This window comes from Helianthus annuus, chromosome 13 (genome assembly GCF_002127325.2).
Source record: "Helianthus annuus cultivar XRQ/B chromosome 13, HanXRQr2.0-SUNRISE, whole genome shotgun sequence".
In the NCBI taxonomy this organism is placed as follows: domain Eukaryota; kingdom Viridiplantae; phylum Streptophyta; class Magnoliopsida; order Asterales; family Asteraceae; genus Helianthus; species Helianthus annuus.
This window is the reverse complement of record NC_035445.2, coordinates 28,480,044-28,493,747: the sequence shown is the minus strand read 5'-3', so window position 1 is coordinate 28,493,747 and position 13,704 is coordinate 28,480,044.

Genomic DNA, 13,704 nt, shown 5'->3' with positions numbered 1-13,704 from the left:
ATGTTTGCAAATACTTCATATGGATTTGTTTGGCCCAGTTAAAGTCATGAGTCTCAAGAAAAAGAGATATTGTTTGGTTATTGTTGATGACTTTTCTAGGTTTACATGGACTTACTTTTTACACTCAAAAGATGAGACTGCAGGCATTCTGCAAGACTTTGTGAAACAGGTTGAAAAGCAGTTTGACCTTCCAGTAAAAATCTTCAGAAGTGATAATGGCACAAAGTTCAAGAACAAGGAGTTGGATGATTTCTGTGTGTCAAAAGGAATTGTGAGGCAATATAGCATTCCAAGGACACCAGAACAAAATGGGGTTGTTGAAAGAAAGAACAGAACTTTGATTGAGGCTGCCAGAACCATGCTTGCAGATTCAGGTTTACCCTTTTTGGGCAGAAGCAGTAAACACTGCTTGCTATGTCCAAAACAGAGTTTTAATCAACCCCAGGCATCAAAAGACTGCTTATGAACTGCTGTATAAAATAAAGCCATTAATCTCATATTTCAAAGTTTTTGGCTGCCCATGCTTCATTTTAAACTTAAAAGATTCTATCTCAAAGTTTGCAGCCAAAATTGATTGTGGTTATCATCTGGGATACTCAACCACTGCTAAAGCCTACAAAGTGTTTAACACAAGGACCAAAACAGTGGAAGAGACTTTGAATGTAAAGTTCAATGAACTTTTATCACTGAAAATCTCAGCAAATCCTGCAGATTTGTTTGATCTTGATAAATTTACTTTTGAAAATACTACTGTCAAGACTAACAGTGCAGGTCCATCAGAGAATTCATCACCAGACTATGGGTATGAGATCATTATTCCTCAACAAAAGTTTGCCACAATGGGAAGAGCAGCAGGTGTTCAAAACAGTTGTCAAAGCTCAACCATTGCTACCTCAACAGTTGTTGACCAAAGTAGCCCCTTAACCCCTGCTTCCACATCATCAAACACTGCTGACAAAAGTCCTCAAACAGTGGATCAAAGTCAGCATGTGTCCTCACCTTTACCTCCTATTCCACCACCTTTTGAAGCCACTGCTGGATCATCAAAGTCACCAGCAGTGGCTAGCTCAGATGATTCACATCTGCAGCCTTCACCACTTAATTCCATTGTTCCATACCAAAGAGAGTTAATCTTCTTGAAATCTCATCCACCAGACCAAATTATTGGCAACATCAATGAAGGGGTGCTCACAAGAAGTCAATCCCAAAAAAATTGTCTTTTTGCTGGTTTTCTATCTCTCCATCGGCCAATCAAGTACCAAGAGGCACTGAAAGACAATAGCTGGGTAGAAGCCATGCAAGAGGAGCTCCAACAGTTCAAAAGACAACAAGTATGGGAGCTTGTACCAATACCAGAGGGTGTAAGTCCTATTGGCACAAAGTGGGTCTTCAAAAACAAAATTGATGAAAGGGGCATTGTTGTCAAGAATAAAGCCAGGCGTGTGGTTAAAGGTTTCAGACAAGAAGAGGGCATTGACTATGATGAAACATTTGCCCCTGTAGCAAGACTTGAAGCTATCAGATCATTTCTGGCCTTTGCTGTCAACTACAACATCAAGGTGTATCAAATGGACATTAAATGTGCATTCCTCTATGGTAAGATTCAAGAAGAGGTTTATGTGTGTCAACCTCCAGGCTTTGAGGATCCATTTAATCCATATCATGTCTACAAGCTAAATAAAGCTTTGTATGGTTTGAAACAAGCACCAAGAGCCTGGTATGAAACTCTTTCCACCTTTCTACTCTCCATTGGTTTCACTAGAGGAAGAATTGATAAAACACTATTTTTAAAATGGAGAGGGAAGGATTTGATGATTGTCCAAATTTATGTGGATGACATCATCTTTGGAAGCACATGTAACAAAATGTGAGAGGAGTTTAGGCAACTCATGATAGCTGAGTTTGAAATGAGTGCAATGGGTGAACTCCAGTGTTTTCTTGGTCTCCAAGTAAGACAATTGCAAAATGACACTTTTATCCATCAAGGCAAATATGCCAAAGAACTTTTAATGAAATTTGATATGGATGATTGTAAGCCATGCAGTACACCCATTGCAACCAATAAATTAGTCATGTCTGATGAAAAGGATGATTTGGTTGATCAGACCTTATATAGAAGCATGATTGGGTCTTTATTATACCTAATTGCATCTAGACCAGACATCATGTTTGCAACATGTGTCTGTGCAAGATCCCAATCAGCCCCTAGAAAGTCAAACCTTATTGCTGTAAAAAGGATATTCAGATACCTTAAAGGTGCTACCACACTTGGTATCTGGTATCCAGCTGATGGTAAAATTGAGCTTTCAGGTTTCTCAGATAGTGATTTTGCTGGATGTGACAAGACAAGAAAGTCCACTTCAGGAGGGTGCCAATTCCTAGGCAATTGCTTAGTGTCTTGGCAAAGTAAAAAGCAAGCAGCTGTTTCCACATCCACTGCTGAGGCAGAATATATAGCTGCTGCAAGCTGTACAGCCCAACTGCTTTGGCTTCAAAATCAGTTGCTGGATTTTGGTATCACTGCCTTGAAGACACCACTCATGTTGGACAGCCAGGCAGCAGAAAATATCATCAAAAATCCAGTTTCCCATTCAACCACCAAACACATTGACATCAGACATCACTTTGTGAGGGATTGCTATGAAAAAGGTTTGATTTCTCTGCATCATGTTCCAACTAAGGATCAGCTGGCAGATGTGCTAACCAAAGCATTAGACACGTCCACCTTTGAAAGCTTGATCTCTAGGATTGGCATGCTAAACATGGAATAACAGGCAAAATCCTGTTTTTCTATGAATAAAAGCATTAAAATGTTTTCAGAAAATCAAAAATCCATCCTTAAAAATAGCTAAAAATGAATTTTTCATTAAATCCTTAAAAGTATGCCATAACCACTGATGAGTTCAAAAGTCTGTTCTACTTCAAAGTCTATCCACTGCTGAAAGTCATCCCCTGTTCTCTCATTCTCTTGATAAGCACTGTTGTTCAAAATCAGTGTTGTATCCACTGATGTGCTATCTACTGATAGTAAAAATCATCCACTGCTTCCATCTATTACCGTTGCAACCACTGCCTTTATCAGTAGTTTTCATAAAACTACTGTCCTTCATTTCATCAGGGGATGGCACGTGGACAGTACATAGTGGTCAGACCTTTTGTAACCGCTGCCACGTCAGCATTCACTTTTTCTCCATAAAACCCCCTTTTCAAAACCCAAACAGGGTTTTAGTGTCGAATTGAATTCATAAAAATTCTCTTCTCAAAGCAGTTTTCATCTCATTTTCTCAAATTCCTTCACAATTTTCTTCGATCGTCTTCTCCAAAATGACTAAATCGAATTCCTCCGCAAAATCCACCTCAAAATCATCTTCCAAAGAGGCCTCTCAAAAGGCTAAACCCACCGAAATTCCACACAAACCTTCTCACAACCTTCTGGGTCTTCTCACAAAACCCGGCACCACAGATGCTTTCGACTCCATCATCGATATGATGTCTGCTTTAAAGTACAAAACTTTGTTGATAGCAGATGCACCAATCTACTTGGCGACCCAAAAAGAGTTTTGGAAAAATGCAACCCTTGACAAAAAAGGTGAGACTATCATTGCCATTAACTCTTCGCTAAAGGGTAAAGCTGTCAAAATCACACCACAATCTATCTCGGAAGTCTTTCAGCTCGATGATCAACAGGGTAAAACATTTTTCCCTAAAAACGAGTTAAAAATTGACTTTCTTGAAAGAGGGTGTGCAGACACAATGATGAAGAGGGATACCTTACAAAAAGGTTTCTTCCCTTCTGCAACAAGATTTTTATTTCATACCCTCCTAATGTATGTTTCAAACAAAACCACTGCTTTTAATGAAATACCATTAAAGATTCAAAATATGGGATATGCTATTCTTCAAGAAGAAAATTTTAATTATTCCCAGGAAATCTTTAATGATCTGGTTAAAAATGTTGAAACAAAGTCATTCTTATTGTTTCCAAGGTTTCTAAGTTATTATTTTGAAAAGAAACTTGATAAGGATGGTACTTCTGCAATAAAACAAGGTGACTCTTTTCAAATGCACAGCTTAACTGCCGAAACTTTTACAAGAATGTCAACACCTTGCAAAACACAAGCAGAGATGCCTGAGCAGAATTTAGCAGCTCCCACTGCTTCTCAGGTATCTGCTGCTGAGCCCACTGCTCAAGGTGATCAAAGTAGCAAAACAACTGCTTTGAAACCCACACCTTCTATCCACAAAAAGCCAAAACAAAAGAAAATCCAAAAACCCCCCAAACCTACCAAAAAGGCAACTCTGGAGGATGAGATACCAGGGCAACTGCCTGTGACAACACAAAAGTCACAAGAAACCACTGCTGCTACTTCCTCACAGCAGTTGGTAGAAATATCTCAAACCATGGCTGAAACTCCTCCTGCTTCTTCTCAAAAAGAATAGGTTGTACAAACAGGGACACCACAATATGATGCTCTGGAATCACTTGCTTCCATCATCCACAGCCCAATGCCTGGGGCCAATTCTCTTTCCACACCCAACCTCACATCCACACTTTCACCACAAACAAAGATTTTGTTGGATGCAATTGATTTGAACAAGGCACAAACCAGTCCTTCTCAATCACCTGTCCATGAGAATATGCCTCAACAAATGACTGGGCCTTATGTATCAATCTATGCTAACCCACCAACACAACCTGAGGAGGTTACACCCCTTGAGTTACAAGTAACTCTTGGTGGTAATCCAAGTGAAGCAGCCACTACAAGTGTTGAACCCACTGGTTTACATTTGGACAGTGGTTACATCAATAAGACTTCCTTGGAGGCAATTCCTTCTATAGCACCTCTGATATCCACTAGTGAGTTTGTTTTGACCACTGGTACCATCAAAAGGTTATCAAGTGCTGAAGGAAGAAGACCCCAGTACCAAGAAAAAAGGGCATCAGTGAATAATGCTTGGAGTACACTCCCTGCATCAACCGCTGATACAACCAGTGTTAGTGGGAAATCAGATGATCCCATTAAGTTGGGTGATGGTTCAAAGTACATAGAATTGACGGCCAGAGTTGAAAAACTAGATACTTTTGTAATAGAAATCAAAGAAATGCTGCATCAGTTGTTGAAGGTACCAAAGGTGCAACCCACTGTTGTTCCACCTCAAGCACCTGCTCCACCACAAGCATCTGCTGCAAATGAGTTATGGAGCTTATTTCAACCTTTTCTCCAACAGCAAAAACAAATGGTTGATCAGCAACATGCTATACATGTACAAGAGCTGGGAAACATGCTGGAGTCCAGGTTTAGAAACACTCAAGCTGATATCAAGGATATAAAGGCCCATATCTTGAAAACCACTGGCAGTGCCCCTCCCACTGTTCTCTTCATCGATCAACTGCCCCCAGATAATGCCAAAAAGGGGGAGAAAATCAAGGAGTGGAAAAAGAAGGGTATAGATGATGGTCTGTATGTTGAACCAGAAAAGGATGCTATGACCAGACAAATGCCCTTGCCAGATGGTAGTAAAAAGGTTGATGTTACCCAAAATGCACTTGATGAAGCTGTAACAAGTGTAAAAAGGGACAGAGCGGCAAAGGATATGTCAAGGTGGAATGAGGAGAAAAGAGCTTACATGGAACTGAATGCGCAGGGTTGTTCTGAGTCAGAGGATGTTCAAAGTCCTGTGCTAAAAAGAAATCCCACTAGAAAAGTGAGGGAACCCAAATCCATACCATCCAGACCCACAAAGCATACTCCAAAACCACCATCCAAAAGCCCCCAACATCAAACTTCCACCCAAACAGTTGTTGTAACACCTGTTGTGTCAACAGTTGCTGATACTTCAGTGGTTTCAACAAATGTCAGCCAAACACCTGCCATCACTTCAACACACACCACTTCAACACACACCACTACCACTGCCTTATCACTAAAAATCACTTCACCTCCTAAAACAGCCATTCCATCATCACCTCCTGCCAAAAAGCAGAAGACATTAGATGTTACAACATCTGTTGTAATGACAACAGTGGTTGAAACACCAGTTGTTTCAACAACTGTTAGTCAATCACAAACCACTGCCACTCAAATCACCACCACTGATCCCCCCAAAACATCATCAGTCTCTCCTCAACTAAAAAGGAGAAGGCTAATCTTGAAAGATGATGACATTTCACCACCACCAACATCTTCAAAACCTCTATCACTTGTCACAATTCCAAATCCCATTCCTTTCTCTTTAGCTCAAATTTAAAAGCCATTACCTCCTGCAGGTGTTCAATTTCCTCTGGAACTTATAGCAGTTAGAGAAGAAATCAAATCTTTCTATTATGAGGATGACCCTGCTAAAAGGAGTTTGCCATCAGTTGAAGGATATCCCAGGCCTAACAATATTGAAGAATATTTGAAAATCAAGGCTAAGCAAGCAGAGGATATCTCAAAAAGAAATACACAAGGGAAATATGATAGAGAAATTCAGCAGAACTATCAGTTTCTACTTACACAAGTCAGATCTTTGGAACAATTTGCTAAAAATGTATGTCAGCAAATCTCAGAAAGGGCAGATGAGACCTTGAGAAAAGACTACATTGAAAACATCATGGCTTACAAGAAATACAAAGGAGAGAAATATATGTACAAAGAGTGGACCATTCCTGAGCTTGAAAGTGAAGCAGCCAGGATTCAAGAAATGATAAAAAATAAGGTCAAACACACTCCTCCTGAAAAATTCAAAAAGAATGTTCCTGAAAAAGCTTTAGAGTTGAAGAGAATGAAAGAGCAGCTGATAGTAGCTGACTATGGGTCAAAGAATTCTGTGTCAAAGTGGAAAGAAGATAGGGTCAGGGCCACCTACAAAAGGTTGGAGGAACTAAGAAAGAAAGATCCAAAAGTTCCACAAAAACCTGACTATTCCAAAGCAGAGGTCTCAACAAGAATACCAAAGCTGCAAGTCAAAAGAGCTACTGCTCCAGCTGGTGCCGCCATCTATAAAAGAAGGGAACAAAATCAGTTGGATGCTGAATCAATCCAAGAGTTAATGGCCGGTGATGACCTTGTGAAAGAGGGCGTAAAGAGAATGATTGAAGAAACTCTTGAGCTAAATCAACCTGCAAGTACTGCTCAGTCAGTCATGAATAGGCCTGCATCACCAAACATCTCTTCCAATAAAAATCTCCCAAGAAACCCACCAGACTCAAAAGTACTAAAGTGGAAAACTGATAAACAGAACCATGTACTGACAGTGATCAAGTTTGATGGAGAAGTGAAGAAAATAACAAGGGAACAAGCTCTTGGCCTGAGTCTTGAAGATTTGCAGGATCTCCTTGATCTTCCACTTAGCAGGGATGATGATGACACAGATGCCTTAGCCTTTGAATTGCAACTCAAAGGGCAAATAAGGGAATTGTTGATGAGGCAATAAAGATCTATTATTAATGAAGAGTTTTGGCATTATCTGTTCCAGGGGGAGATTGTTGGGATTGAACCCTATCAGAGGAACATATAATTAAAGCCAAAACTGGATCAGGGCAGTGGATCCAGAATAAGCAAATGTTATGCTTCAAATCTCTCCCCTTGAAAGTGGTTTCAACATCTGCTGACCTCTAATCTACTGATCTTTACAAACTGCTGCCCAAGTTAAAGACTGATGGAAGACTAAAGCCCTGCTATTCAATCTACTGCTATGAGTCAAGCTCTGCTGGATATGTAAAGTGCTGCTGGGTTCACATCAGTGGAAGGATGCATCAGTAGTTTAGTTTACTTTATGAATTGTATTGTAATAACAGTTGTTAGCATAGCAGTGTTTGTATAGGTGAGATGTTAGAGTTTGTTAGGAGGTTAGATGTCACTTTCATGGTGACGTCAGTAAAGATGCTCAGTGGTTTGTCTCGTGCCTATAAATAGAACAATGCTCTGTACTGTTCTATTAGCTCTTCACCATCTTCTTCCTGCACGAACAAATTACCGAGCTTAGGCTGAGGGGGAGTTTGTAAGCATACATGCAATTGTAATCAGTGTTTGAAATAAATTTAAGCATTTGGTTCTTTGTTGAAAATGTGTGTTGAAAGCATTTCTCCTGTTTAATTATGAAAAGTTTGTTTCCATTTAATTCCGCTGCACTACTCTTTCATTGTTCATCTTAATTCAAACACAAATCACAATCAATCCAAACTCAGATCCTAACAGAGGTGATTTTTATATCCATTATATGATAAAAACAAAAGAAAATATAATAAAGTTTTGAAAACCTAGATATTGGCAATATTAATATGATGGATATTAGTTGGAGTTAAATGCTTGGTTGGTCCCTTGTTTGTAAATATTGAAAATTTAGTCTTAGTGGTTTACTAATTACAGAGTTGGTCCTAGTGGTTGTAAATTTTGCAGTCAGGTGATCCTTATCACTAACCCATGTTAATTTTCTCAGTTAAATGCATATAAAATAACTAGATTGCCTCTGAACAATAAAAAAAAATAAAAAATAAAGATGACCTACCCTCATCTTCTTCCTTCCCTTTCTTTTAAACCACATAATCATCTAATCCTTCCTCAAATCACTACCGACACAAACAACCAAATGTAGCAATCACACATATCCTTGCAACTACAACAAATGAGCCAAATCAACAAACACATAATTACTCAAATACCAAATCTACCTTCAAGCATCCATATAACACTAAATTCAACATAAATAAGCAATTCAAGTATATAAAACAAAATTAAACCTAATTTCAAACAAAATTAGCGGTAATTTGAGAATAAAAACAACTAAATCAGTTAGATAACATACTTCAAAGCCAATTTACGGTAAGCGCTTTTAATCTCCTGATTTGTAAAGTTACGAACAACACCTAGAACCTCATACGGATCTCTAAGCGATGGTTTTTCCGCATCATTCTTCTCCGATTTCGACTTATTAACCGGCATATTTCGATAATTATAAACTACCGAAAACTCGTAGCTCAAGAAAAACTTAAAACATATAACAAACACTCACGAAGGTTGCGTGATAAGAGGTTTTGAGAAATGGAGGTGAGTGGTTACTCAAATTTGTTGGTCTTTGAAGACGAGGTTCAGATTGTTTGTTTGTTGTCAAGTTGTGACGGAGAAGAAGAAGATGTTGCATATAGTTGGAAAACCCGTGCGAGTGTAGAGAATCGCAGCTCCCTCTTTGAAGGAGTAAGGCGGTGGCGGTGGTGGTGGTAGTGGGTTTTAGAGAGAGAGGCGAGGAAGAAGATGAGGGTGGGCCATTTTTGTTTTTTATTTTTTTATTATTCGGGGGCAATCTAGTCATTTCGCATACATTTAACTGAGAAAATTAACATGGGTTAGTGATAATGATCACCCGAGTGCAAAATTTGTAACCACTGGGACAAACTCTTTAATTAGTAAACCACTAGGAGCAACTCTGCAATATTTGTAAACCACATGGACCAACCAGGCATTTAACTCATATTAGTTGTTATTTTCTGTCGCTTTGCTCCGTTGTAGGCACGTCACTGATGAATACTTCCACGTCGAAAAACTAGAGAAACATTTGACTTTTGACGCCTTTAATTTCAAGATTGGTTACAGAAATGGTCCCCGCAGTTAGATTATGTGACCATGTGTTATGATGTAGGGATGGCAAAAGAACCTGAGCCCGACAGATATATACGAAATGCGAAACATATGGGACGGGTATACCCACGGCCTGATTTGTATCTCGACCCGATTACCTGACATCACATGCCCGTTTACCCGAATCATATGCCTGATGTTTTTTATCGGGTTATTGGATTTTATCTCCCCCAACTATTCGTTATTGGTTCCTACCACTTCCAACTTTCACTTTGACTCCCACCACTTCCAACATAACACTTTATGTGTTGTGTCACCCCATCGTTAACTAGTCACTAACTCCATTAATGGTTTTTGTTGATGTGGGATTTTTATCTGATGTGGTAGATGACATGTAAAAAAATTTAAGAAGATAAAGGCCCACCCCCTTCTCTCTCTACCACCACCTCACTTTTCTCCCTTTCTCAAACCCTAACTCCAATCAATCCTCTATTCCAATTCCTTTAATCCATCCAATCCGCCATGAATCCACCTCAATACATACACTCCAATATAGAAAATGGAGCCGATGCCATTATTAACAAGACCATGTCTCTTCCAGTGAGGGTCGCGAGAATGACGATGATGCCCCTGTAAAATAGAGGCGTTCGTTAACGGTGTCCCGTATAATGGCCAGGCTGCATTCAACATTCATTGAGCCCAGCTTGAAGAGTTGCCGAAATCATTACTGTTTTTGTTAATATCAGCAGGTATCAGAGCACTTTGGGACCCCTAACCCACCATTCCATCCTGAAAATGCTCGCCCATCTGGTGTAGTTGTTCAATATAGTGTGGAGACAAAAGATCCAGCTTGAAGGGTTCATTCATAGTTCCACTACTGATGTCATCCTTCGTCTCGGATCCATTTTGTGACAACCGTTAAAAATCCAGGTATCCGTGCAATTAATTAATCATGATTAGTGCTTAATGACTGTGCTGAATTACAATTAACTACTTTCTGGTTACTGCATCATACTTACATGTGCATCACATATTGCATAATGTCACATCATTATTACATGTAAACCATATTGACATAAATGATGCACAAAGCACAGTTAGTACAGTTAGCGGATAACTCAGAAAATGCTGACAGAACTCAGCACATAGACAGACAATGTTTTGAGACCCAGTATGGGCCAGAGACTAAGTACTACACTAGTATGGTGTGTAGGGAAGTAAGGATCACAAAACTGCTTTACTAGGTGATAGTTTAAGTGCCGGAAAGTGCCTAAAACTCACCCAAAGTGCTGAATTCAGCATAATTCAGCAAAAATCAGCATTTTAACAAGCTAGTATCATGCAAAAATATGACTAAATGGTCTTGAATGCTTTCCTAAGTGTCGGGAATTAAAAGTGTCACAAAAGGGTACATAAAGAACACTAAACGGTATAGTTTAGCACTTTAACGAACCAGTATACAACCGAACAACCGGACACTACCCGAAACACCAAAATTACACTAAAAGCATTGTTTTATCATTACCAAGCTAGTTATGATCCCCGAACATCACAACACACTAAATAACACACTAACAACTAAACACCTAACTATTATACTTAAGATCTAACTAATTCTCCTAACTTACCATCACCACTCAACTAGTACCACCCCCCCTGTTATGGACGGTTACAAGGTGGCCCCACACCTTGATTATCTTTGATTTTACTTGATTTGCTAATAGATCTTGTTATGTACTTAGAGAACACATTATCCATGGGTTAAACATCTAAAACGGTTAAAAGTAATGTATGGAAGTATTAGAGCTCATTCTCATCCAACACACACATCAACACCATCACTCTCTCTCCCTCCTCCCTTCGTCTCGGCCGTGAGCTACCACCCACACCACCACCACCACTTTCATCTCACTTTCGTACATTCCATCCTCATCACAAGGTGTTAGAAGCAAGATTAAGGAGCTTGGTGGTATTGGAGATTGAAGGACCTCTTTCATTTGTTTTATCCATCACATTCATCACCTTCATCTTCTTGAGTTCATCCTTAGCCTTGAGCTAGTAGTAAGCACACTTAACTCTTCATTTTACATCATGTTTAGTTGGTTAAAAGATGACATATGTTGTTAATCATAAAGAACACTAATGAACAAAATGATAATCTCTAACGTAAAGCTCAAAACCATAAGAATACATATTGTTAAATGTTGTTTAGCTTCTTGATGGTTGATTATTTGTGTTTATGATGTAAGACATCATATGAAACCTACTAGATTGTGATTAAACACATGATCTAGTAAGTTAAGATGATGATCTTGTGAAAGACCAAGATGATCATACTTTGTGTATACATGAACTTGAATAATAAAATTGTTTTCATATGTGATGATGATTTAAACACAACATAAGTCTTGTAAATGGATGACATCAAGAATAGTTTTCTCAAGTAACCAAGTTCATTTGCAAGATTTACATAATCATGGATTTTAAGGAAACCAACCATGTTTTTAGTGGTAAATCAAGTATAGAAATACATTGTTAACAAGAAAAATACAAGAAGATTGATTTTTGAAAAATCATCATACAAGTTGTAAAAGACAAAATTTTACAAGAATAAGATTTACAAACAAATAACCATATTTTCAAGGGTAACAAGGCTTAGTTAACAACATAGTAAGTTACTACAAGTTTTTATAAAAGTTCAAGTTTATGTTGTTGTGTAAATTGCATGATTTTGGCACTTGGTAAGTGTTGATTGGGTTGTTGATTGTTTGTGATGATTTTAAAAGAAAATGATATGCTTTGAAAGCATGGGAATCTCCATTTTTAAGGGAAACTATGGCAAAATTTTCTAAAAATGTAAACACTTAGACAAATAGTTTCAAACAAGTATATTTTAACCATGAGTTTCCATATAAACTTTGCCATAATTTTTGTTACAAAAATACAAATATTGGAGGTTGGTTTTTATAAATAAAAAATGGCTAGATATATATTAAAGACACATGTGTGATTATTTGTATACTTTGTGTATTAGTTATATTATTTTAGGGCTTAAAATAATATAACTTAACAAAATACCAAGAAATTACAATCCAAAGTACTGCCAAAAATCTCATGGAATAAAAATACAAGTTACACACAAAATATTGTAAAACCGAACGAAAGAATGTAACTTATAAAATATTCCGGAAAATACCTTTATAAATATATTTTTGGCAAATAATATTTTGGACACAAGAAATGAAAATGTGATTTTTATGAATATCACAAAGTTATATTATATTTTTGACAAGAGGGAAATATATATTTTGGCGATTAAAAATATATATGTTTTCTTAGAATTACTAGGAAATATAATATTTTTGGAAAAAATATATATAGTTTCTAGGATAAATTTGAAATACATTGTTTTTGGATAAAAATAAGTTTATATATATTTTCTAAAGTTAGGCTTGAAAATATATTATTTTGGAATTACAAATATTTTTGCCAAAAGGAAAAATTATGAATAATTTGTCTAAGTAATAATTCCTAAATATATATATTTTGGGAAATATATATATTTATTAGTGGATTTTTATTAGAAATAATATTCCGGAAAGTTTAACACAAAATTAAGTATAAGAATACTTATTGATTACAAGAAAATACGTATTTTCGTACGTATAAACACGCACCGGAATACGACCCCAAAATATGACAAAATACACATGTATAAGATAACCCCATCCTTGGGAAGGAAATACAAGTATAAATACTTGAGAAGTATTATTACGAAAATATTATTTGACAATTCTTCCAAAATTTATAAATATAATTTAAGTTGAAATATTAATTATTTTGACAATAATTATATAAATTGGAATGATATCAGAAACGTAACTCAAAAACATTAATACTAAGACAAGGCACGACCCGTTCGTCTAATAGACGTTAGTACATTGTAGGTAGTCGTGTTTGCTGAAGGAACGTGAGTTACGAGTATTGAAGACGCAAGACTATGAGTTCATGTCCCCCTTTTCTTGAAACTGTTTTGTTTATTAACTTCGCACTACGTCAAAACTGGGCTTTAGCCACATTTTTTTCCCAAAACAGCCCTGCCACACATCTGAGAAAATGTGTGGCTAAAGGTCATTTATAATATTTT